We start from the raw sequence: 20501 nt of genomic DNA on the forward strand, positions 1-20501 counted from the left end.
GAAAGAGATAACCAAATAACATATACCTCCTGAAGAAAGTACCAACACTACCTATGAAGTAATCTTGGCCAAAAAAAAAAGAGGGGAGGAAACAAAAACTGAATTGAATCTAATTTTCTAGTTTTTATGAAAAATCATATAAACTATTTTTGGAACATATTGTGTTTCAGCTAGTTTTTATGAAAACTAATATTTATAACTAGTCAGCAGAAAACAGATAAGGAGGCTGAGCAGACAACCATTTAGGAAATTGCTCCTGGGTATGTGCCCATCAGCCATCTGGAAAGCTTCAGAAACAGCTGGTGAGACAATATGAAAGGAGTTAATTTGTGGAAATGAAACTGGTGGGTATGTGCTTTGGTAATAATTTGGATTGCAATCATGATTGTATTTTTCATTTCAGTTATTGTGTTGCATATCTCTGTTTGTTTGCTCTTTAATTCTTCTAGGTCTTTGGTAAACTTTTCAATCTTTGTATCCAGTCTCTTTTCAAAGTCCTGGATCATCTTCACTATCATTATTCTGAATTCTTTGTCTGGAAGGGTACCTATCTCCTCTTCATTTAGTTGTTTTTCTGGGGTTTTAGCTTGTCCTCTCGTCTGGTACAAAGTCCTCTGCTTTTTCATTTTCTCTATCTTTCTGTGGCTGTGGTTTTCAGTTCCACAGAAGGAAATATTGCTGATAGTGCTTGATTCTGTTGTCTGCCCTCTTGTGGAGGACGCTATCTAGGAGGCTCGTGGGTGCTTCCTGATGGGAGGGACTAATGGTAGTTAGGGCTGGGTGGGCGGAGCTCAGTAAGACTTTAATCTGCTTGTTTGCCAACAGGTGGGGCTGTGTTCCCACCTTGTTTGCTATTTGGCCTGAGGCTCCCCAGCACTGGAGCTTACAGGCTCTTTGGTGGGGCTAATGGGAGACTCTGGGAGGGCTCACGCTAATGAGCACTTCCCCGAACCCCTGCCCGCAATGCCCCTGTCTCCTTAGTGAACAACAGCCGCCCCCCACCTCTGCAGGCAACCCTCCAACACCAGCAGGTAGGTCTGGTTCAGTCTCCTATGGGGTCACTGCTCATTCCCCCTGGGTCCTGGTGAGCACACTGTTTTGTGTGCCCTCCAAGAGTGGAGTCTCTGTTTCCCCCAGTCCTGTGGAGGTCCTGCAATCAAATCCCGCTGGCCTTCAAAGTCTGATTCTCTGGGGATTCCTCCCCCCGTTGCTGGACTCCCAGGTTGGGAAGCCTGACGTGGGGCTCAGAACCCTCACTTTAGTGGGTGGACTTCTGCAGTATAACTGTTCTCCAGCTTGTGAGTCACCCACCCAGCATTTATGGGATTTGATGTTAACGCAATTGCGCCCCTCTTACCGTCTCATTGCAGCTTCTCCTTTCTCTCTGGATGTGGGGTGGTTTTTTTGGTGAGTTCCAGTGTCTTTCTGTCAATGATTGTTTAGCAGTTAGTTGTTATTCCGGTGCTCTTGCAAGAGCGAGTGAGCGCACGTCCTCCTACTCCGCCATCTTGATCCGTCTCCCTGCAATGGTGATTGTAATAAGGGTTGTCTTCATTTGGACCTCATTCTTGGTTTCATTTTGCTTCATAGGCCACTTCTCAATATCCTTCAAAGAGTCCTCTTTTTCTTCGAAATTTCTAAGTAGTAGAGGTTTACTTAATAGTCATCTTTTCTCCTCATTTACTCTTGTATCCATCAGCAAATCCTGAAAGCCTATGTCTTCAAAATGCACCCCAAATCTGACCTCTTTATCACCACTATGGCTATCACACAAGTCCACGTTACCATTATCTCTCACCTGCACTACTGTAAATGGCTCCAAAATAGATGTGTCAGCTTTCTCTACGTTTCTACAACAGCCTATTCTCGATACAGCAGCTGAATCATCCATTAAAATGTTATACCATGTGACAGATGCTTAAAACCCTTCAACTAAATTCATATCTAGGATAAAAGTCCATAATCCTGCCTCCCATGCTGTGATTACATTTCCATCATCCTTTCATGTCACTCCTTTGTGTCCTCCAGCCACCCTGGCCTCTCTGCTGCACCTTCAATTCTCCATACACACCATACTCCCACCTGAAAGCCTTTTTACTTGCTTTCTCAAAGACATTCCTTTCTTAAATAACACCCCCATAACTTCTTTTCAATTACCCTGCTTGTAGAACTTAGAGATAACTGGAATTCTAGCATAAGTCTATATGCTGATTGTTTACCATCCCTTAATTAAAACGTACACTCCATGAAGATAACAGCTTTGTCTCTTTTCCACTCTGGTATATCCTCAACACAAGCAAAATGTGAGACATGGAATAGAAGCTCAATGAATATTTGTTAGATAAATGAAATAATGAAGGGAATAGCAGAATAGAGTAATAATTCCACTATTTTCTGCTCTGATCAAAACTTATTCAGGTTATTTTGTTTGATATTTAGCACCACATTTTAAGGACACTGGCAAGGTAGGGCCAATGAGGCTGACAGTGATGGTGTTAGGTACACACACACACACACACACACACACACACAGGAAGAAGGCCATGTGATGATGAAATGATGAAGGCAGAGATTGGAGCTATAGAGCTATTAGCCAAAGAACACCAATGATTGCTGGCAAGCCACCGGGAGCTACCAAGAGGCAAGGAAGGATTCCTCTAGGGTTTCAGGGAGAGAGTGGCCCTGCCAACACCTTGATTTTGGACTTTAGCCTCTAGAACTATAAGACAATAAATTTCTCTCGTTATAAGCCACCCAGTTTGCAGCACTTTGTTATGCAACCCTAGGAAGCTAACACAGATGGTAAGTCTAGGAAATCATATTTGAGGAATAGATCTTCCACCTAGAAGAAAAGGATGCTTGCTGAGAAATATGATTATAAGCAAACATTAAAGACCAACTTTCAACTCCTTGGTGGGGCAATACGTAGGAGAGAATATGCACTTACCTGAATAGCTTTGGAGGACATATCCTAGGTTATTTATTAATTGAGGTTGCATTTCAAAGAGTTGTAAAATATTAAGTAGTCTGGGTTAACAGTTTGAGAAAGAGAAAGCCAGATATGTCTGGTCACATCTGTTGAACACTCAGAGAGAACCTGCCAGATGCTTATGTAAATGGGAGCTAAAAATTCTGCTGGCAAAGAACTCAAGTAACATATACTGCTGAAATTCAAACACGTCCATACATTTCTGGCAAGCTATCAGGGTCGAACCAAAAAACTCTGTGTTCCGTGAGTACTGAGGAATCTTTAAGGGGAAAAAAATCTAAAGAAAAAGCACCCAGGCACTCTGAGGGTACATTAGGGCTGAAGCAGAGAAGGAGAACTGCTATGAGCTATATGAAATAATGAGTTCACTACAGAGATTAGATCTTACACAATTGTGGGATCTGGTGAAGAAATCTGCAAAAAGCTGTTGCTTCTATGTCTGGTGGTGGGGCTGTATTTACTGTCAGTCAGCAGAACCAGAAGCTGGATTGAAAAGCACAACATGAAGCAGGGGAGGATGAGGATAAACCCATAGGAACAGATGGAAATCACATGGTCAAAATTTAACCCTTGTCTATTTCTCACCACCTCCATTCTCAACCATGTGGGAGATCTTCAGCAGAAACTTGTACCCTTCATGACAGAACTATGCATGTGTCTGTCCCAGAATCAGAGAAGCTGGAAGAGATCCGAAGAGAGCTGGATACAAGGCTGGGAACTGAGTGAGACACTAGCCCCTTGTACAAAATTTTACGGATTGCCAAAAAGTTTAGTAATCAAGATAAATGATATTTTAATGACTATTTTAAAAATCAAATTAATGCAAAACTCTGTGATGAATAAAATATCAAAATTTTATATAAAGATTGTATCCAGCAGGGATTAGTGTAAGACTAGTTGAGGCTGAGTTGTGCAAGGGCAGAGTCAGATCCTGTTTTTATCAGTATAAATGCTAACAGTGCACATTCTTGGCAATATAGCAGGGTCCTTCTTCAAGGATACCCAGCCCCTCTTTTATTCAAAGGTCTCAGTATAGTTAAATTAGCCTAAATTTGGGGACTGGTTGAAGGGATTACATTCAGACTTTTGCTTACCAAACTAGAAACTCTATGGTTGTTCAAATCAAGTAATACTTTACTGGTTGCTACTCATATTTCAGTTCTAGAACAGCCAAATCAATCAGCCAATACCAGCAATCTCTGAGGATCAAACCGTTATACATACTCCCTCTCTTGCTGCCTGTTCATAGTAACCACACCCGGCTTGTTTCTGGCAATTTCATGCCACCACCTGACTTCCAGCACTCTGGGGTCCTATCATCTCTAGCAAAATGATGCCTTGGGCTTGATGACAGCAGTTTCTACTGTCATTTACCACCTACCAACAACAGCTACAACAGAGACCTTCACCGATGCTGCTTATTTCTCACAACCCTGATGAAGGGACTGTTCTTTAAACCCTTTTGGAAGAAATGGTTAGGAGTTGGGTACATGATTTATATGATAAATCCACTTCAGAATTCTGATATCCTCACACCTTTAGATACCTGCCTCTATGTTTTACAGAAGGTTTGGCAATTCAGCTCTCTTTTCAGCATAGGCCAACTCTGGGCCCAAGTTTCAGTCAACCAACCAGGTAAATTGTGAGTGCTACTCCAAGCTGCACAGGTTAACACAATGAATCCAGAATTTTTGCTTAGTGCATCCTATTAACAAATTCAGCCAAGTCCCAACTTTATATTCCTCCTGCCTCCTTGGTATTCACTCCCATATATGTCCCTTAGATTTGTATCAATTTAAATTAACAAAATCTTGGAATTTTTGGTGTTGTTTGAGACTTCTCACAGGTTATACTCTTTGCCTTATCCTTTGGGGCCCTTTGGGACTTGTACCTGGATTATAGCTCTAAAAAGAATGAGAAGTGTTGGAGTTAAATCCTTAGGAAGATCTGCAGTCCCTTCTAAGGAAACAACCACCACAGAAGGAGATAAAGGGAGCTTAAACTCCTCTCATAGGAGGGAAAGAATATGTCTACTGGTAAAGGAAGTTTGGCCAGATTTAGTTGTCAAGGTGATCAGTTTCATTGGTTGCTGCCTCATCCCAACAAAATGGGCCAGCAGACCAACAGCAACATGTGCTAGCTACGCGTGGCACGTAGGAGTTAATGGCAACTGATTCACTTCTGCCCTCTAAATCCCACTGTATCTCCTGTAGCTAACCCTCATTCAAAAACATAGGTGGAAGGGAATTCTTTTTTTTTTCTTTTCGATCTCTGTTGGAGTATAATAGCTTTACACTGTTGTGCCAGTTTCCGCTGTACAACAAAGCAAATCAGCTGTAATTATACATATATCCCCATATCCCCTCCCTCTGGAGCCTCCCTCACGAGCATCCCTCCCACCTTCCCTATCCCACACCTCTAGGTCATCAGCAATCATGGAGTTGACCTCCCTGTGTTAGGCAATTGCTTCCCACTAGCTATCTATTTTACATTTGGTAGTATATAAATGTCAATGTTACTCTTTTCACTTTGTTCCTGGAAAAGTAGTTTTAACTTGGCTAATTGATTTTTTGTTTCTGTTTATAATTTTGTACAATCAAATCAGAGTATACTAGATTTGATACTTATGTTTACTGCTTTCTTGTGAAATAGAAACATGTTTTTACAAATGTGCCTGTGTGAGGGGTACATGTGGTTAAAGTGAAATAAAGATATTTACGTCATTTATTTTATTTTTTTATTAAGGCTCAAAATGTTTGGTTGTTTTCACATTAACCTGAACCTTGGAGATACTTAAATTTTGACTCTTTATAACTGACTCACTTTAAATTTCATTAATCATTGACTAGTAGAAATTGGTAGTGTTTCTATACTCACCGTCTCCTGGAAACCGCATAATAAAGGAATAAGAAAAGAAAATTACAGAGGCAATTCAATTTCACATGCTGCACTCTAGGCTATTGTCAAAGCTATTTCCTAATATATCAATCACTGTTTCCTGAGACAAGACAATAACTGGCAAGAACATCTGCATACCATGTAAAAAATGAGGATAGGAGCATTGCTTGCTTTTAGGAAAATGTATCAATTTCTACCTGTTTAAATAAAATAGCATTTGCCAAAAAACAGTTCTTCAGGCTGCAAAGTCTAAATAAAAATCATTCTTAGAACTGTTGCAGGACAAGTAAAAGAATATAACTAAATGCTTAAGTTTAAATTAAGGAAGAAGTTCTTAGTAAATCATTATGGATTAGAAAGGATCAGATCAGAAGTCTGGGAAACTTTCTAGGGACAGTCGTTGTCAATATCTATTGCATATTTTTCCTCTGAGAAGCCATGTGATCTTCCAGCTCTTTTCGACGTGAGCTCTGCATTGATTGTCCCCACTTTCCTAAATGTTTCCTTTGGCACAGGAAGTCATATCATATTCCTTTTGGCTCATAGACATGACTGATATTCAGCCAATACACATCACTACAGCATATCTATTCTTATTTGTTAGATCTTTATTCTGATTGGTCAGAAGTCTATTCTGATTGTTTAGTATCAGCATCACACGAATTGTTAAAATATTTAATATGTCATCCCAGCCAGAACCAATATATATTATCATAATTATTATAATTTGCATTGTGATAATTCATAGGGCAAGTTCTCACATTATTCTCTTCCTTCAGAAGGTCTTTGCCAATCGTTGGGTTCTGTATGTCCATATAAACTGTAAAAGATTTTTAAGTTCCATGTGAAACCTGCTGGAATTCTGACAGAATTGCCATGAATTTAAAAATTTGAGAGGAGAATTTAATTATGATTTTGTGTTTTCCTTTCCATAAATATAGAGAGAATACACATCTATTTAGAGCTTCTTTAATCTCTTTCAAAAATATACGTTTCTTACTCATCTGGGTACTAGCAGCTTTGTTTTACTGTTATTCATCACACGTCACCTTAAAGAAAAACACACAACATGAGTTGTGAGTTTAGGTCGTATTCAGGGTCTTGCTGAGGACTATAGCCTTGGAGAGAGAAGCTGAATTTGCTCGAAGGAAACTGCCCCAAAGAGGTAGGGGAGAAGCCAGTTTATACATGATTCTTAGCCAGGAAATAGTAATATGCGCAATCAAGCATACATCTTGGTAAAAGATTACTGCTATTCACAAAGAACAGATATCTCAAGTTAATGATTTCCATGCTTCTGTATGTATTAAAAGATGCAAGAATCTGGGTTCATTATAATTCTTCCTGAGATACACATATAAGCAAGGGCCTGCTTGTCCGAAGCACAGAGCGCCCATGATGTTAGTGTCTTCGTTTCTTCTCCGAGTGTGGTCGGTCGATGACTGCAGTGGGTTACCATTTAACCCTAGTAGAACCGTGGGGTGAGCAACGCTCTGTTTTCTTTTCTCATGTGCCTGTTGTAAATGGTGTTTTTCCAAATTACATGTCTAAACTCTAATTTCTGCTCTTCCTTTTTCTCAGATTTATGTATAATTAATTCATTTTTACTGTGATTGTTAATCTATTCAAACTTATTATCTTAATGTTTTCTCTGTCCTATTTTTCTATACTATTGCTTTTGTTTTTTCTTCTTACTGTTTTAGCAATGTGTATCTATATTTCTTTTAGCTTTTATCTTTGAACTTTACCCCCAAAACTCTAATACTGAACAATTTATCAACCCCTCTCCAGAAATGATACACAACTCTTAAAACACTAAATATAATCATGCCCTACCTAACATACATGCCATTGCTGTTCTGTATTTTCGTTCTCTTGTCTAAATATATGCAATATTTGTTTAGGTTTACATATATTTTCCATTTCATTTATCACCAGTTCCTTCACATTTCAGATTTTCCTCTTCCTTAAAAGTGTATTGTTCTGTTGTGAGAATTTCCTCACAGACAACCAAGTCTGCCATTCTGGCAGATATCATGTGATTGATTTTTAAAATATCCTGGTAGAATAAAGCTCATATATTTTTTCTACCCAGGGCGAACACTAAATTCAAACAGTTGAATTTTCCCCTTAAAGTTAGAACTATTCATTTTTTTAAGCAAATTCCAAAGTTGGCAGAAATATTCTCCCAGCTGGTATATGTGACAGTACCATCAGCACATCTAATTCCATATATTTTATAGAAGTTCATGTCTCTATTTCATAGCTTTTTCCATAACTTCTGACTTGTTCTTGAAAATAGTGCTCCATTCTATAATCAAGTAATAGATGCTTGTTGTCTATCTCACTACATTACATCATTTATTTTATTTCTCAGAGATCTCTTATGCACTCTAATCATAGTATGAAATGTTACAGAAGCACAATGAAAATCTAACACTGAAATTTTAACTTTCCTCTGAAATCACAAACAAATGTGCTTGTAAAATTGTGAGACTGGCTCATTAAGAGCTTATAGAGTATACAAAAATTATATGCGGAGAGATGTCTTAGAGATATTAAAATGACATAGGCTTGAGATACACTGAATGCATTATTAGTGTGGTCCTTTCTGTCCCTCATTTTGGTCATTTACTCATCAAAGAAAACCTCAAGGTCAGCATCTGCATTCGTCACTACCTACAGTGAGGTGCAAAACTTCTACAAGGTATTTACCCAGAAAATAACTGGTTCCATTTCTAAAAGAAATTTCAGCATTCATATTTAAAGCATTTAAAATTTTTTTATTTGCCATATAGTGCTAACTGAAAGTGTATTTTCATGCTTCTCTGCAGACACACAATTTAAGTAAAATTACCCCAGAAATATTGTAGGTACGCTATCAAACATTTGTGCCAATAGAAATATTTCTTAAAGGATGGATAAACAAATGACATTGATTTATTACTAAAAATTCTAATTTTAGCTAAAACTCTAGATAACTTACTAAACTGCTACACACATAAATGTGCAAAGCAGAGTCTATAATACCTGGATATTCTAACAAGGAGTTCTCGGTAGGTTTCCTGTGACTGCCTCTTTCTTTCTCTTTCTCAGTAAGCGTCCCACCTGCACCAGGTAATCCTGCTATTTTTAAACTTGGATTAAATGCCACTGAAGATTATGGGACCTCATTATTTGAGTGGTTGCTGAAAAGCCAGATGATGCAATCCAGAATCCTTAGTGCCCATGGTATAAATAGTAAACATTAAGAAATGGGAAACAGGAAGGAACTAGCGAGATAAATACCCTCTTTTTTCTCTCTGCTATAGATTACTCCAAGTTCAATTACTTTTGTATTCCTTTCTTGGAAGCCCTGTACTTGGCCAAGTAAACAAGTCTGCCTAGTGACTTGCTGTATGTATTACATTATATCTCTTTCCTCATTTCCATTTTCCCTCACTCTCAGTACCTAAGGCTTGTATATTCCTCCCAAATTATTACCAACCTAATTCTTGTTTCCAGTTCTACTTTAGAGGACCCAGGCAGAGGGGAGGGATAAATTGGAAGATTGGGATTGACATATACACACCACTATATATAAAATAGATAACTAATAAGGACCTACTGTATAGCACAGGGAACTCTACTCAATACTCTGTAAGGGCCCATATAGTAAAAGAATCTAATAAAGAGTGGGTATATGCATATGCATAACAGGTTCACTTTGCTGTACATTTAAAACTAACATAACATTGTGAATCAACTATACTCCAATAAAAACTAAAAACAAAAAAGAAAAAAAAGAAAGAAAAGAAAGAAAAGACCCAGGCAAAGGCAGTAGTGCATCTTTATAGCACAAATTATACATATATGTGTACACACACATGTATACAAAATACCACAAATATATATATACTTTATAGGATTTGGTAGCTAGAGGAAAAAAATACAGTGTGTTATATAAATATGTCTGTTTCCTTAATTTCTTTTCCTCAAAAATTAGTCTTTCTTATATTATTAAACTTCGAGACCACCAATGAGTTAAATAATATTAATTATGCTAAGGTGTAATATTGAAATAGATTTTATGGTTTGACTTGGGGGACTAAGAAAAGCCAGATTTCTTCAGAGTTTATAGGCAGATAATAAAAATTATGAAGTGCTGTGATCGCAATCAGATTAAGATAGAAGACTAGTTCCCAGAACAAAGCATAATAAGTAGCAACAATCTTCTGACAAGGTTTCTTCTACCTTATTTCTTCTGTGTTTCCTTCATATGGAAATAGGTGGTTATAGTGTTTGAGAGGGTGAAGTAATAAGCAAAAGGAGAATTAAAAAACTATTCTATAGTGAAAAAAAAATCAGCCTTAAGACTCCTTCTCTGAGTCAGACTTGGTCTTAGACACTTCCTTGCTTCCATGAATTTGGCAATACCAAATAAAGAAATGAAAACATCTAAAGTTTTCTACATTGCCTCTGCTATGCAGATTTATATTTTTAGTAAGGGCTCCAAATAAAAGAGGGCTTGTACGGCAATAAGGAGTATGTTTCACTTGACGGATAATAAATTGAAGTCCAAAGAAGTGATTTCCCTGTTATGTCTAACTCTGAAGCCTCTGTTTATTTCTCTACTCCACCTATAGTAAATGATGAGTGTAAAATGAGGGGTACAAATGAAAATGTTCTAATATCTAACTTAATCTACTGGAGAAGTCACAGTGTTTGTGGAAAGTTTGTAGGAAATCACTTTTGATAATTTTCTTTAAAGATATGACAGTTATTCTATAAGCAGAGTGTGATTTCCTAATAAGACCTCACCCTCACTGTTTTTCTAAGCTGTCATTAGATGGAAATAGATGGCTCTGAGAGATACAGTCTCATTTAAGGTAACTTTTGTGTTGAAATGTCAAGATGCAAATCTGTAGACAAAGGCTACAGAAAGCGAGCCTTAATATATTGCCACAGTTTAGGGGTAAGTCAAATGATTATAAAAATGCAAACCTCAAACATCTTACTATTCATAAAATGGTCCTGGGATCAGCAGCACTGATATCAGCTGAAAGCTTGCTAGAAATGCAGAAATTAATGCCTTACTCCAGACTTATTTTACTAGAACTGCACCTTAACATGGTCCCCAAGTTTGGGAAGTAATGCTCTAACAGACTACACAGAAATGTTGGGTCCAGTTCATGTCAAGAAAAGAAGCATGAAGCCAATCCTTGCCTAATGCAGTTTTTGCTGGAAGCAAGAGGACAAGAAAAAATGGTTTCCAATGTATTAATCAGGGTTCTCCAGAGAAACAGAATCAACAGGATATCTATTTATCTTTATCTATCTATGTATGTATCTATTTTCAAAGTTAAACTGGCTCTTCCTGGGTCTTGAGCCTGCTGGCTTTCATGCTGGACTATACTGTTGGCTCGCTTGATTCTCAGGCCCTCAGACTTGGACGTGAACTAAACTATTGACTCTCTTGGGACTCCAGCTTGCCAAATGCAGATCTTGGGACTTGTAGTCTCTATAACTGCATGAGCAAATTCCTTCTAATAAACCCCTTTATTTTATTTATATGTATGTATATATATATGTATATATCATATACATATCACTCTCTCCATATCTATCAATATATAGAAACATATATTTTTGAGAGAGAGAGAAATGTATTAGAAGGTATTGGCCCATGTGATTAAGAAGGCTAAGTCCCAAGATCTGCATTTGGCATGCTGGAGACCCAGGAGAGCTGATGGTTTCGTTTCACTCCAGGTCTGAAGACCTGAGAACCAGGAGAGCCAATGGTATAATCCAGTCTGAAAGCCAGCAGGCTCAAGACCTGGGAAGAATTGATGTTTCAGTTCAAGTCCGAAGGCAGGGAAAAAACCAACGTCCCTGGTCAAGGCAGTAGCCTTCAACAGACTAAATGAGGCACATCCACTTTAGGGAGAACAATCTATTTTTCTCAGTCTACCAATTCAAATGTTAATTTCATCCAGAAACACCCTCACAGACACACCCAGAATCATGTTTGACCAAGTACTTGGGCACTCCATGGCCAGACAAATAAAAGTGACACATGAAAGTCACCGTTACATCTGATAAGACCTAGAACTAAATGAAGGTAGCACCATCAGAAAATACAGCTATAAATCACTAAGGAAACAGCCTTAACCCAGCCCTGGGATTAAGAAAGCAACCTTTACAGGGTCAAGGCAGAACATTTTCCCAGTCCTACATAACAGTTTTCGGGGATTTTTAAGATAAAATAACTCATTCAGACCTAAAACAGATAGCAAATTAAACATCTGCAGACAGTAATTGAAACACAAAAAGCAGAACATGTGTTAAAAAGAATCCAGCTACTAGAGAAATATAATCTCAGTGTAAGCATTAAGCAAAATAAAACATGAATAGTACCAGACATTACAGTTTTAATTATTGTAATATTTAACTCTTAAAACTTTAATGACATGTTACTGCTTTGATTTGCAATATGAAACCTGGTACCATAATACAAAAATCAGGTTTTATTTTAGTTTTGATCTTTTGGAGCAGTTCTTATTTTTAAGCAGTTTCCTAGTTGAAAAGAATAGAACACAAATATAGTTACTCATGAACACGGATAAAATCTTGCAGCATGATTTGTATTTTTAGGGAACCAACTCCTAGGATATTTACAGAATTTTGGTTTCTAATATTATTCTATTTAGTTTTAGTACTATGTGGTCCTATGATTCAATAACATCCATGAGTACTTTTTCATTGACACTTTCAAACCTAGGAGAGAAAAGTGAACTGGAAAATAATAGTTTATTTTCATAAAGTCTGAAATCAAAGATTTTTTTTTTTTGTAATTGGTTTTTAACCTCCAAAATTTTAGAATACAACTCAGGCCATTATTTTCATTTTGAAAACCAACATCTTCTCAGGAAAGCAGGCCACTTTGTGCCCTACCTAATGAAGTTCTCAGAGTCATAATTTCCCTAGAAAAGAGGAAATTAAAGCATACATTGGTGTACTAGTATAAATTCTTTTGAAGAGCTTGCCAAGAAACAATCAAAGGATTTCAATAGGTTAAAATGTTCATCCAAAAATGTCTGATCTAGTCTTTGCTGGTTAGCTGATTTTCACTGCTTTAAAATTTCCACAAAATGATTCAGCACCGCTTCATAAGAAAATCACCTAGCCTCAGTTTAACAGCCAGCCACCACACTGTGCTTGCAGTTCATCAATCAAGACTGAACTGTCTCCAGTTTAAGCCAGGAGAACACAACTAAGATAACAGTATCTGTACTTATCAAATATCTCTATCCCTTTTCTTTTATCCCAACAGAATCCTAATTTTTTTTTTCTAGAAAATCAACCTCTTCTAAACTGTTCATGTATTTCAGGGGAAAGTGACCCAACTTCTAGCTTCCAGGACAGACTTTACTGGTCTTAATATAATTCCTCTTTCCAGTGATTGGTTTAGGGAAAGTTCTCTCATCTTTCACGGGATATTAAAGTTTTTAAAAAATGTGTTCAGAACCTCATCAGTCAGGCATCATGCTAAAGTCTGGATACAAAACTGACATGGAGGAAGCACATGGTCTTTAATGACACATCAAGATACTGAATCCATCAACCCTAGAAACTTCCCTTTATCTGAACTTTTGGCATATCAAAATTATTCATTTTCATATTTTTAAGCCAATTTGAGTTGGAATTTTGTATTCCTTGAAGTTGACAGGATTCTATATGGTATGTGAAGGCTTTCACTTTGAACTTTTGAAAGCAATTCTATCCTGTTGAATGATGTAATGAACTTATGTTCATTCAACACTGCAAAATGTTTTCTCCTTGAATTTATGTTCTATAACGGATCCAGTGTTTGAAGAACCATTCCTTAGCTGCACCATCTGTAGGCACTCTTTATCAATTTTAACCAGTCTATGTTAAAATTTATAAGATGCTTTTCAAAACAAAGATTAAATCAGTTCCTAATGCTGTGCTCATCATGGGCACCATGTCCAAAATTTTTTGAACATACAAGAATCTGTCAGAATAAATACTGTTGTCTAGGTGGGATTATTTATTTCTGTATTCTCAACTCCAGCAGTAGAAAAATGCCATAAGCAATTTCACTTTTTCATGCAATTGTTCTGAAAATTCTCAGTTAACTCTTCAACATGCTGATACGTAGTATTTCTGTAAGAACTAAATTAGAAATTATTATTTGTGGTCTCAGGTTCACCATCTCTGCTGCATTCAATAGATATTCTCATTTGTCAGAGGCTTTCAATACCTAGAGACTAAGTTTACTTAAGACATAACCGCAGTCCACAGTAGTACTCATTATTTTGTTCACACATAGAAAAAAATTGTTAAAATTATAAATCTTTTATATCTTGGTCATTAAGGTTTTTTTAATCATGAGTATTCTCAAATATTTATCATAAGTCTGACCAAAATAATTGTGTTTCATAATAATGTCCTGCTCTGTATTTTTCTAACACAGACATATTTGGTTTGCACGCTGAACAAGCAGCATCCTCTTCAATCGGAGTAAGAAATATGTATTCTCCTATTTTTCTTTAAAAAATATATTGCCCTCTGACTTTTATTTTCCAATTTGCAGAGAGAAATATTTCTCTGAACTTCACGGTAAGAAAGTAGGAACACAAGTACAGTGACAAATGGCAAATGACACTTTGTTTCAAAAAAAAAACAGCAGGAATGGGAGGGACTGTGGCGAACGGGAGAGCCCTTGACTCAGGAGCGAGGGGCGTGGCTACTCATCTTCAGCTAATATGTGCCACCCTGGAAGGTGTTGTCAGTTTCTGAATTTTCAACAGAAAATGGAAGTCATGTTTTTATGTGAAACTCCCAATTTTAGATTATGACAGCCAGTTTAAACTTATAAAGGACTTGTGGGTCCTCTTTGGACCCACATTGTACAAACCTTAAAAAACTTGTTTGCAGCCCATGTATAAACTTTAAGCTATGAGTGTGACACCAACCACTGGTCTAAACATTAATAAGTGAAGATAAAAACTCATCGGGGAGGTGTCACCAGGGAATCACTAACAGGCTGTGAGCTGAGAAGCTTCAAGACTAGGGCCTCTTTTTAAACTGTAAATGTATCTTTTACTTTTATAAAAGATAAAAATGCAAGCACTTGGAATAGGGAAAAATGATAGCAAAAGGTTTACTATGAAAAATAGCAGTCCTCTCTCCCACCCCACCCCCATTTCTTGCTGTTAAAGGAAACTACTTTCAACTACGTTAGTCACTTCTTTTGTTATTTTCCTTTTGAATTATGCAACATGATACGTAGATGTTAATGCTATTTCTTGAATCTTCAGTTTTAGTAATTATCTATTGACTTTCTGCTATGAAAGTCACTATCACCTACGCCCACCACAGTCTTGTAAACATACACTTGTACACACACAATTTTTTCCTCACATCTTACATCTTTCCATTTTATTCAGAATTATATTTAGAATGTTCAGAATTTGTAAATGCTATTAATAGCTGAGTCCTTTAGTATAATTACTTTTCCTTTCCTGTATAACTTTTCATTTTCCCTTGAATTTATGTATTTTTTATTTTTCCATTTTGCTTCTTTTGGGTTTACTTACCACCGACTCATCCTCAAAACATGTTAAGTCATCTATCAATTTCACATTCTTGGAAGCACCTTTCCCAGAGCTTTCTGACCTCCGTCAACTTGAGTGCGTTTCTCACTAGTCTATCACTGTGGAATTACCCTCTCCGATCTTCCTGGGAATGCACTTGTCTGTTACTAGAGTGGAGGCCCCTGCAATCTCATGCCTTCCTTGCCTTCGGATTACACCCTTATTTTGTTGAGCACCTCTTTTAGCAGCTTCCTATGAATGAGTGGGTGATAATGTTTGAAACTTTATGTGTATGAAAATGTCTTAAGATTATCCTTCCACTTGCTGATAACTTGGCTGAGTATGGAAATTTTCAAATGAAATTAATTTTTCCTCAGAGGATACTGCTTCATTCTGTTATCTTTTAGGATTCAGAATTCTGAAGTCATTTGATTTCTTAGCATTTTGTAACTTTTGTTTTCCTGTCTGGAAGCTTAAAGAATCATTTCATTTCCTTTATTTTAAAAATCACCTCCCTCCCACCTCAATCTTTATCTTCCAACCCTTCTATTGAGTTATGTTAGCTCTTCTGTGATGTTTTAAATTGCCAAGAGCTTGTTTTAATTGTTGAATGTTCCTTTTCATGGTAACTTGTCCTTTCATTTTGGGAATTCTGGTTTTGTTGTTATAGCTTTCATTGGTTTTGTTGTATGTGGCTTTCTACTCCTTGTATTTTCTATTTCTTCCAAGTCTCTCTGTTTCCGATTTTTTTTTTTTTCTGCTGCCTTCTCTCTCTTTCAGGTTAGAGGCTTTCTGTGGATATTTGGTACTCTATCTGCTGGTATTTATGTGGAGTGGTCTAAAATTAGATTGCAAGTTCTGAGGACATGAATGCAACTGAACAAAGTGATCTGACTGAGGTGGTCAATTTTAGAAAACCTTTGCTGTATTTTAAAAAATTTCTTCTGGATTTCCCAGAGGAAATTCTTCTAAACTGCCTAGAAAGTAAAGACCTGAATTCCAGCTAAAGAAGGCAAGAAGTTTTATGGTCTCTGTATGCGGTATGCACACATTGAGTTAATCCCCGTTTGCAGTACAGCACCCCAAACCTCAGTGGTGCCTGGTGGTATCTCCCAAGTAAATTACTCTCACAAGTGAAAAATCTCCTGCATCTTGTGGTGAGGAGTAGGGAGAGGTGAAGGGGATGGGGGCCAATGTTTGCCTATGTGGTATAGAGCAGGGAATTTATAAATCTGTCTTCTTAAAAAGACTTGTTAACCAAATTTGTTTACCTCATTCCCACCCTCCCATCATCTCTTCCGCAAGTTCCTAGCCCAACAATTCCAAAATCATTGGGGAATTGTCTATTCTGCTTAAATGTTTATGACTTATTCAAGTATAATTTCCAGCTTCCAAAATTTTAACACACTGTCTCCTCTCCCATTCTCCATGTCCTTGTGAGTTTATGCCTATTGAAGACGGATAGGTTTAGTCTCCACCTTTAACTAGGTGCAGATCAACCCTCTTAAATATTAGAAATTACCATGGTTTTGGTTGGGTCTTTAAACTTGCAGGCTCAGGGAGTAAATTGTGAAATGATGGTGGTGATGATAGGTAATTAGGTACTTATCCTGTGTAAGAAATTCTACTAAATGCTTTACAGGGAAAAATATCTTCAAGTATGTTTTAAAATGGTGTAAGGTTGGTATCAATATTCATATTTTCATATTTTGTGTTTGGGGGAAATGTGGATTAGATACTAACAAAAAACTTTCAACAGTGAAATATTTTCTTACCAATATTTTTACCTCACCATTTTCTCTTGTATTGCCACACTGGCTACAATGGAGTAGGAGGTTATACAGCAGTAATCATTGCTTATACCTAGCTTTGAGAGGAATGTTTCTAATGTGTTATTCTAATTTCCTCTAATTACAATGTTTGTTGTAGATTTCTGATAGAACACCATTTGTAAAGGCAAGTTCTCTCTATTTTTAGACTGCTAAGCGTTTTGTTTATTCATCTATCAAATTAGGACTTGTATTTTTATTAGTTTTTATTAATTTATCCAGATAATCAAATTGTATATCGATAATGTACGATATAAAAATCTAATTTTACGTTGATAAAATAGTCAATTACATTAGCAAATTTCAGAATGCTGAGCTATCTTTGGGTTTCTGTAATAAAATTTACTTGTTCTAATATGTCACGATTTTATTTGCTTGATTTTAGGGTATTTGTGATTGTTTTTGTACCTGAAATTTAAGGACAGTGTTTGGTTTGTGTTGTATCTGTGCCTGATTTTGCTCAGCCTCATAAAGTAAGCTGGAAATATCTCAGTTGTTTTCTTCATCAGAACTGCTTGACTCAAGGATTATCTGCTCTTCAGAGGCTGAGTGAAACTCACCTCTCTGGGTCTAGTTAAAAGTTGGGAAATAGCTCTTCCACTAGCTTTCCAAATTCTCATAGCATAATTATCAATCCAGAAAATAGATATTTTAAGGTTGATTTTGGTAGAAAATTGTTTACTTCTTCTATATTTCCAAATTTCTTGACACACAAAATTGAAAATAATGTTGTTTAAATAATAAAAACTATATAAAGCACTGAGAATAACTGTCATTAAGTATTCAATAAAAATTATAATATAATTATTAATGTGCTACAGGTTTATTTTTATACTTTTCTATTCTCTATAATTACACACACATGTGTGTACGTTCAAGCACCTTCTTTTAAAACTATGCAGACCAAGAAGGCTTTTTGCCCCTTTAAAGCAATTTTTTTTCATTTGAACGTCTAAGTCTTAATGGAAAAACTTAGTTCTCTTAGTCAGAATTTTGAGGCAAATAAAACCTACCAACTGTCCACAATGACAATAATGAGCAGCCAATGTAGAGTGTTTTTTATCCAATTAAGGGTGGATAACTAGTTTTAGAAGTGAGTTCTTAAAAATTAGAGCAAGTAGGAAAAAGTTACATTTACTTGCTTTTTGTTCCTAGAAATATGTAACTATTTATTTAGTAGTAAATCTCACATGCCAAATGCTGCACTAGTGAGATACAAAAGTGAATAAGACATGGTTCCGAGTATCTAACTTGCTCAAAATTTAGCAAAGACGACTGACATATCAATAAATATCTGTAATGCAACATGTCAACATATGTAGAATATCATAAAAGAGATATCTAGAAATGTTGTCAAAATGCAAATATGGAACAAACTGATTGCACGAATTTTATGTGGTGTGGGGATGTTGGAGGAAGTTACAGAGAAGAGATGTCCCCAGCCTCACATTTGTTGACAACTTCAATAGGATAAGACTCACTTATTGTTCTGGGTCTCATCAGCCATAGGGAATCATTTCACTAGCATTTGGCCTCAAGTCATACCAAATTTTGTTTCTGAAATAGTCTTCCGTCTGCTCAAGCATGTTGGTGAGTGATTGTCTCTTTCTTGGAAGAATTAGAAAGGAGAACCTCCTGGTTACCCACTCTGGAGATTGCTGCCTGTTTTGTTTGTCTTCTGTTTCCTCCTGTGGAATGTGGGCATGGCATTTTGTTTTGCCCACTGTTTTATCTCCAGTACGTGGAATAGTATGTGACACTTAGTAGGTCCTGATTAAATACTGCTGAAAGATTGAATTCCTAAGGCATTTGATACTTTTCCTATGCTGCTCATAGGAAAAGCAGAGCAGTTCATATTCACATCTCGTTTGTCTTGTATATTACATTGTCACATCTTTGAGTAATGAGATTATGCAGAACCCCAATACGAGAATGAAGAGTTAAATGGATAAACAAATGCACACTGTTGCACAGAAATAAGATGCATTTCTAGGTAAGAGAGTGTACTTAGTGGAAGAAAGGATTTACATGTTGTGCAAAACCAAACATATGGACATCTTCTCTCCAGTTGGGTTACCCAGAATGTTGAGCGTAATCAACAACTTTCTAAATATATTGAAATTTGGGGGAACCTAAGTAGACTCTTCTTTTACATTATTCATCTCAGTAGCTGGGATGCTCCATCTTTATAGTTGATGCCTGCTTAATTTAGTCTAGAATATTATGAGACTTAGTTTATAATAAATACAATAATTTAGAACCAAAATAGGATGAAGCAATAATTTTTTCCAAATATCTTTCCCTACGGAAAGTTCTGCTTGTTAATACTAGCCTGAGTTGATCTGAAGGCTTATTAAGAGAAAATGAAGATTTGTAAATGGTTCTGTTTGTTTTAAGTAAGAGGAGGAATGCATTACTTTTATTCCCTAGAGGGAAAATATGCAGCTACTTGATTCTGCTCTTTCCACTGCAGAAACCAGAAGCAATTTCCTCATAAGCATTTCCATTATTTTTCTCCAAGTCATCTATTAAGCATTTTAACAGTAAAATGTTTGCTAAAAGAAACAGGGGAGTTACATGAATATAAAACAAAAGAGAATATCCAGGTTATTTAGGTTATCAATATGATCTACATGATTTCTACTTTTTTGAAATTACTGAGGTTTTCTTGGAGGTCAAATATGTAATCAGTTGTTTTAAGAGTTCCAAGGGAATACACAAAGAAAAAGTATTCCATATTGTCAGGGTATTGTGTTTGGGACACATTGATTAGGCCAACCATATGATTTATTATATTACATGAACTCTTACATATTTTGGTGTACTTCATCAATTGTGAACTGACAGAGTTTATTTAAATTCACCTACAACTACTGTGAATTTCTACTGGTGCTTTTGCTTTATGTATTCTTGTGGTGTGATGGTGAGCAAAGATGTTTGAAAGTTATATACTTATTCTGGACTGCATGCTTCATTATTTAAAAGGGCACTCTTTTTCTTATTTAACATTTTGCCTTGAATAAAACTCATCCACTAAGTCCACTACTTTGTTAAACATCCAAACACACCCTTCATTCCCTTCGTAACCATTTCCATATCTGGGTCTTTTTCATTCTTCTTCTAAACAGTCTTAGTGCCACTCTATTATACCGAAAACTCAGGTTAAATTATAAATTTAACCACTAC

This window comes from Hippopotamus amphibius, chromosome 1 (assembly GCF_030028045.1).
Source record: "Hippopotamus amphibius kiboko isolate mHipAmp2 chromosome 1, mHipAmp2.hap2, whole genome shotgun sequence".
Classification (NCBI taxonomy): domain Eukaryota; kingdom Metazoa; phylum Chordata; class Mammalia; order Artiodactyla; family Hippopotamidae; genus Hippopotamus; species Hippopotamus amphibius.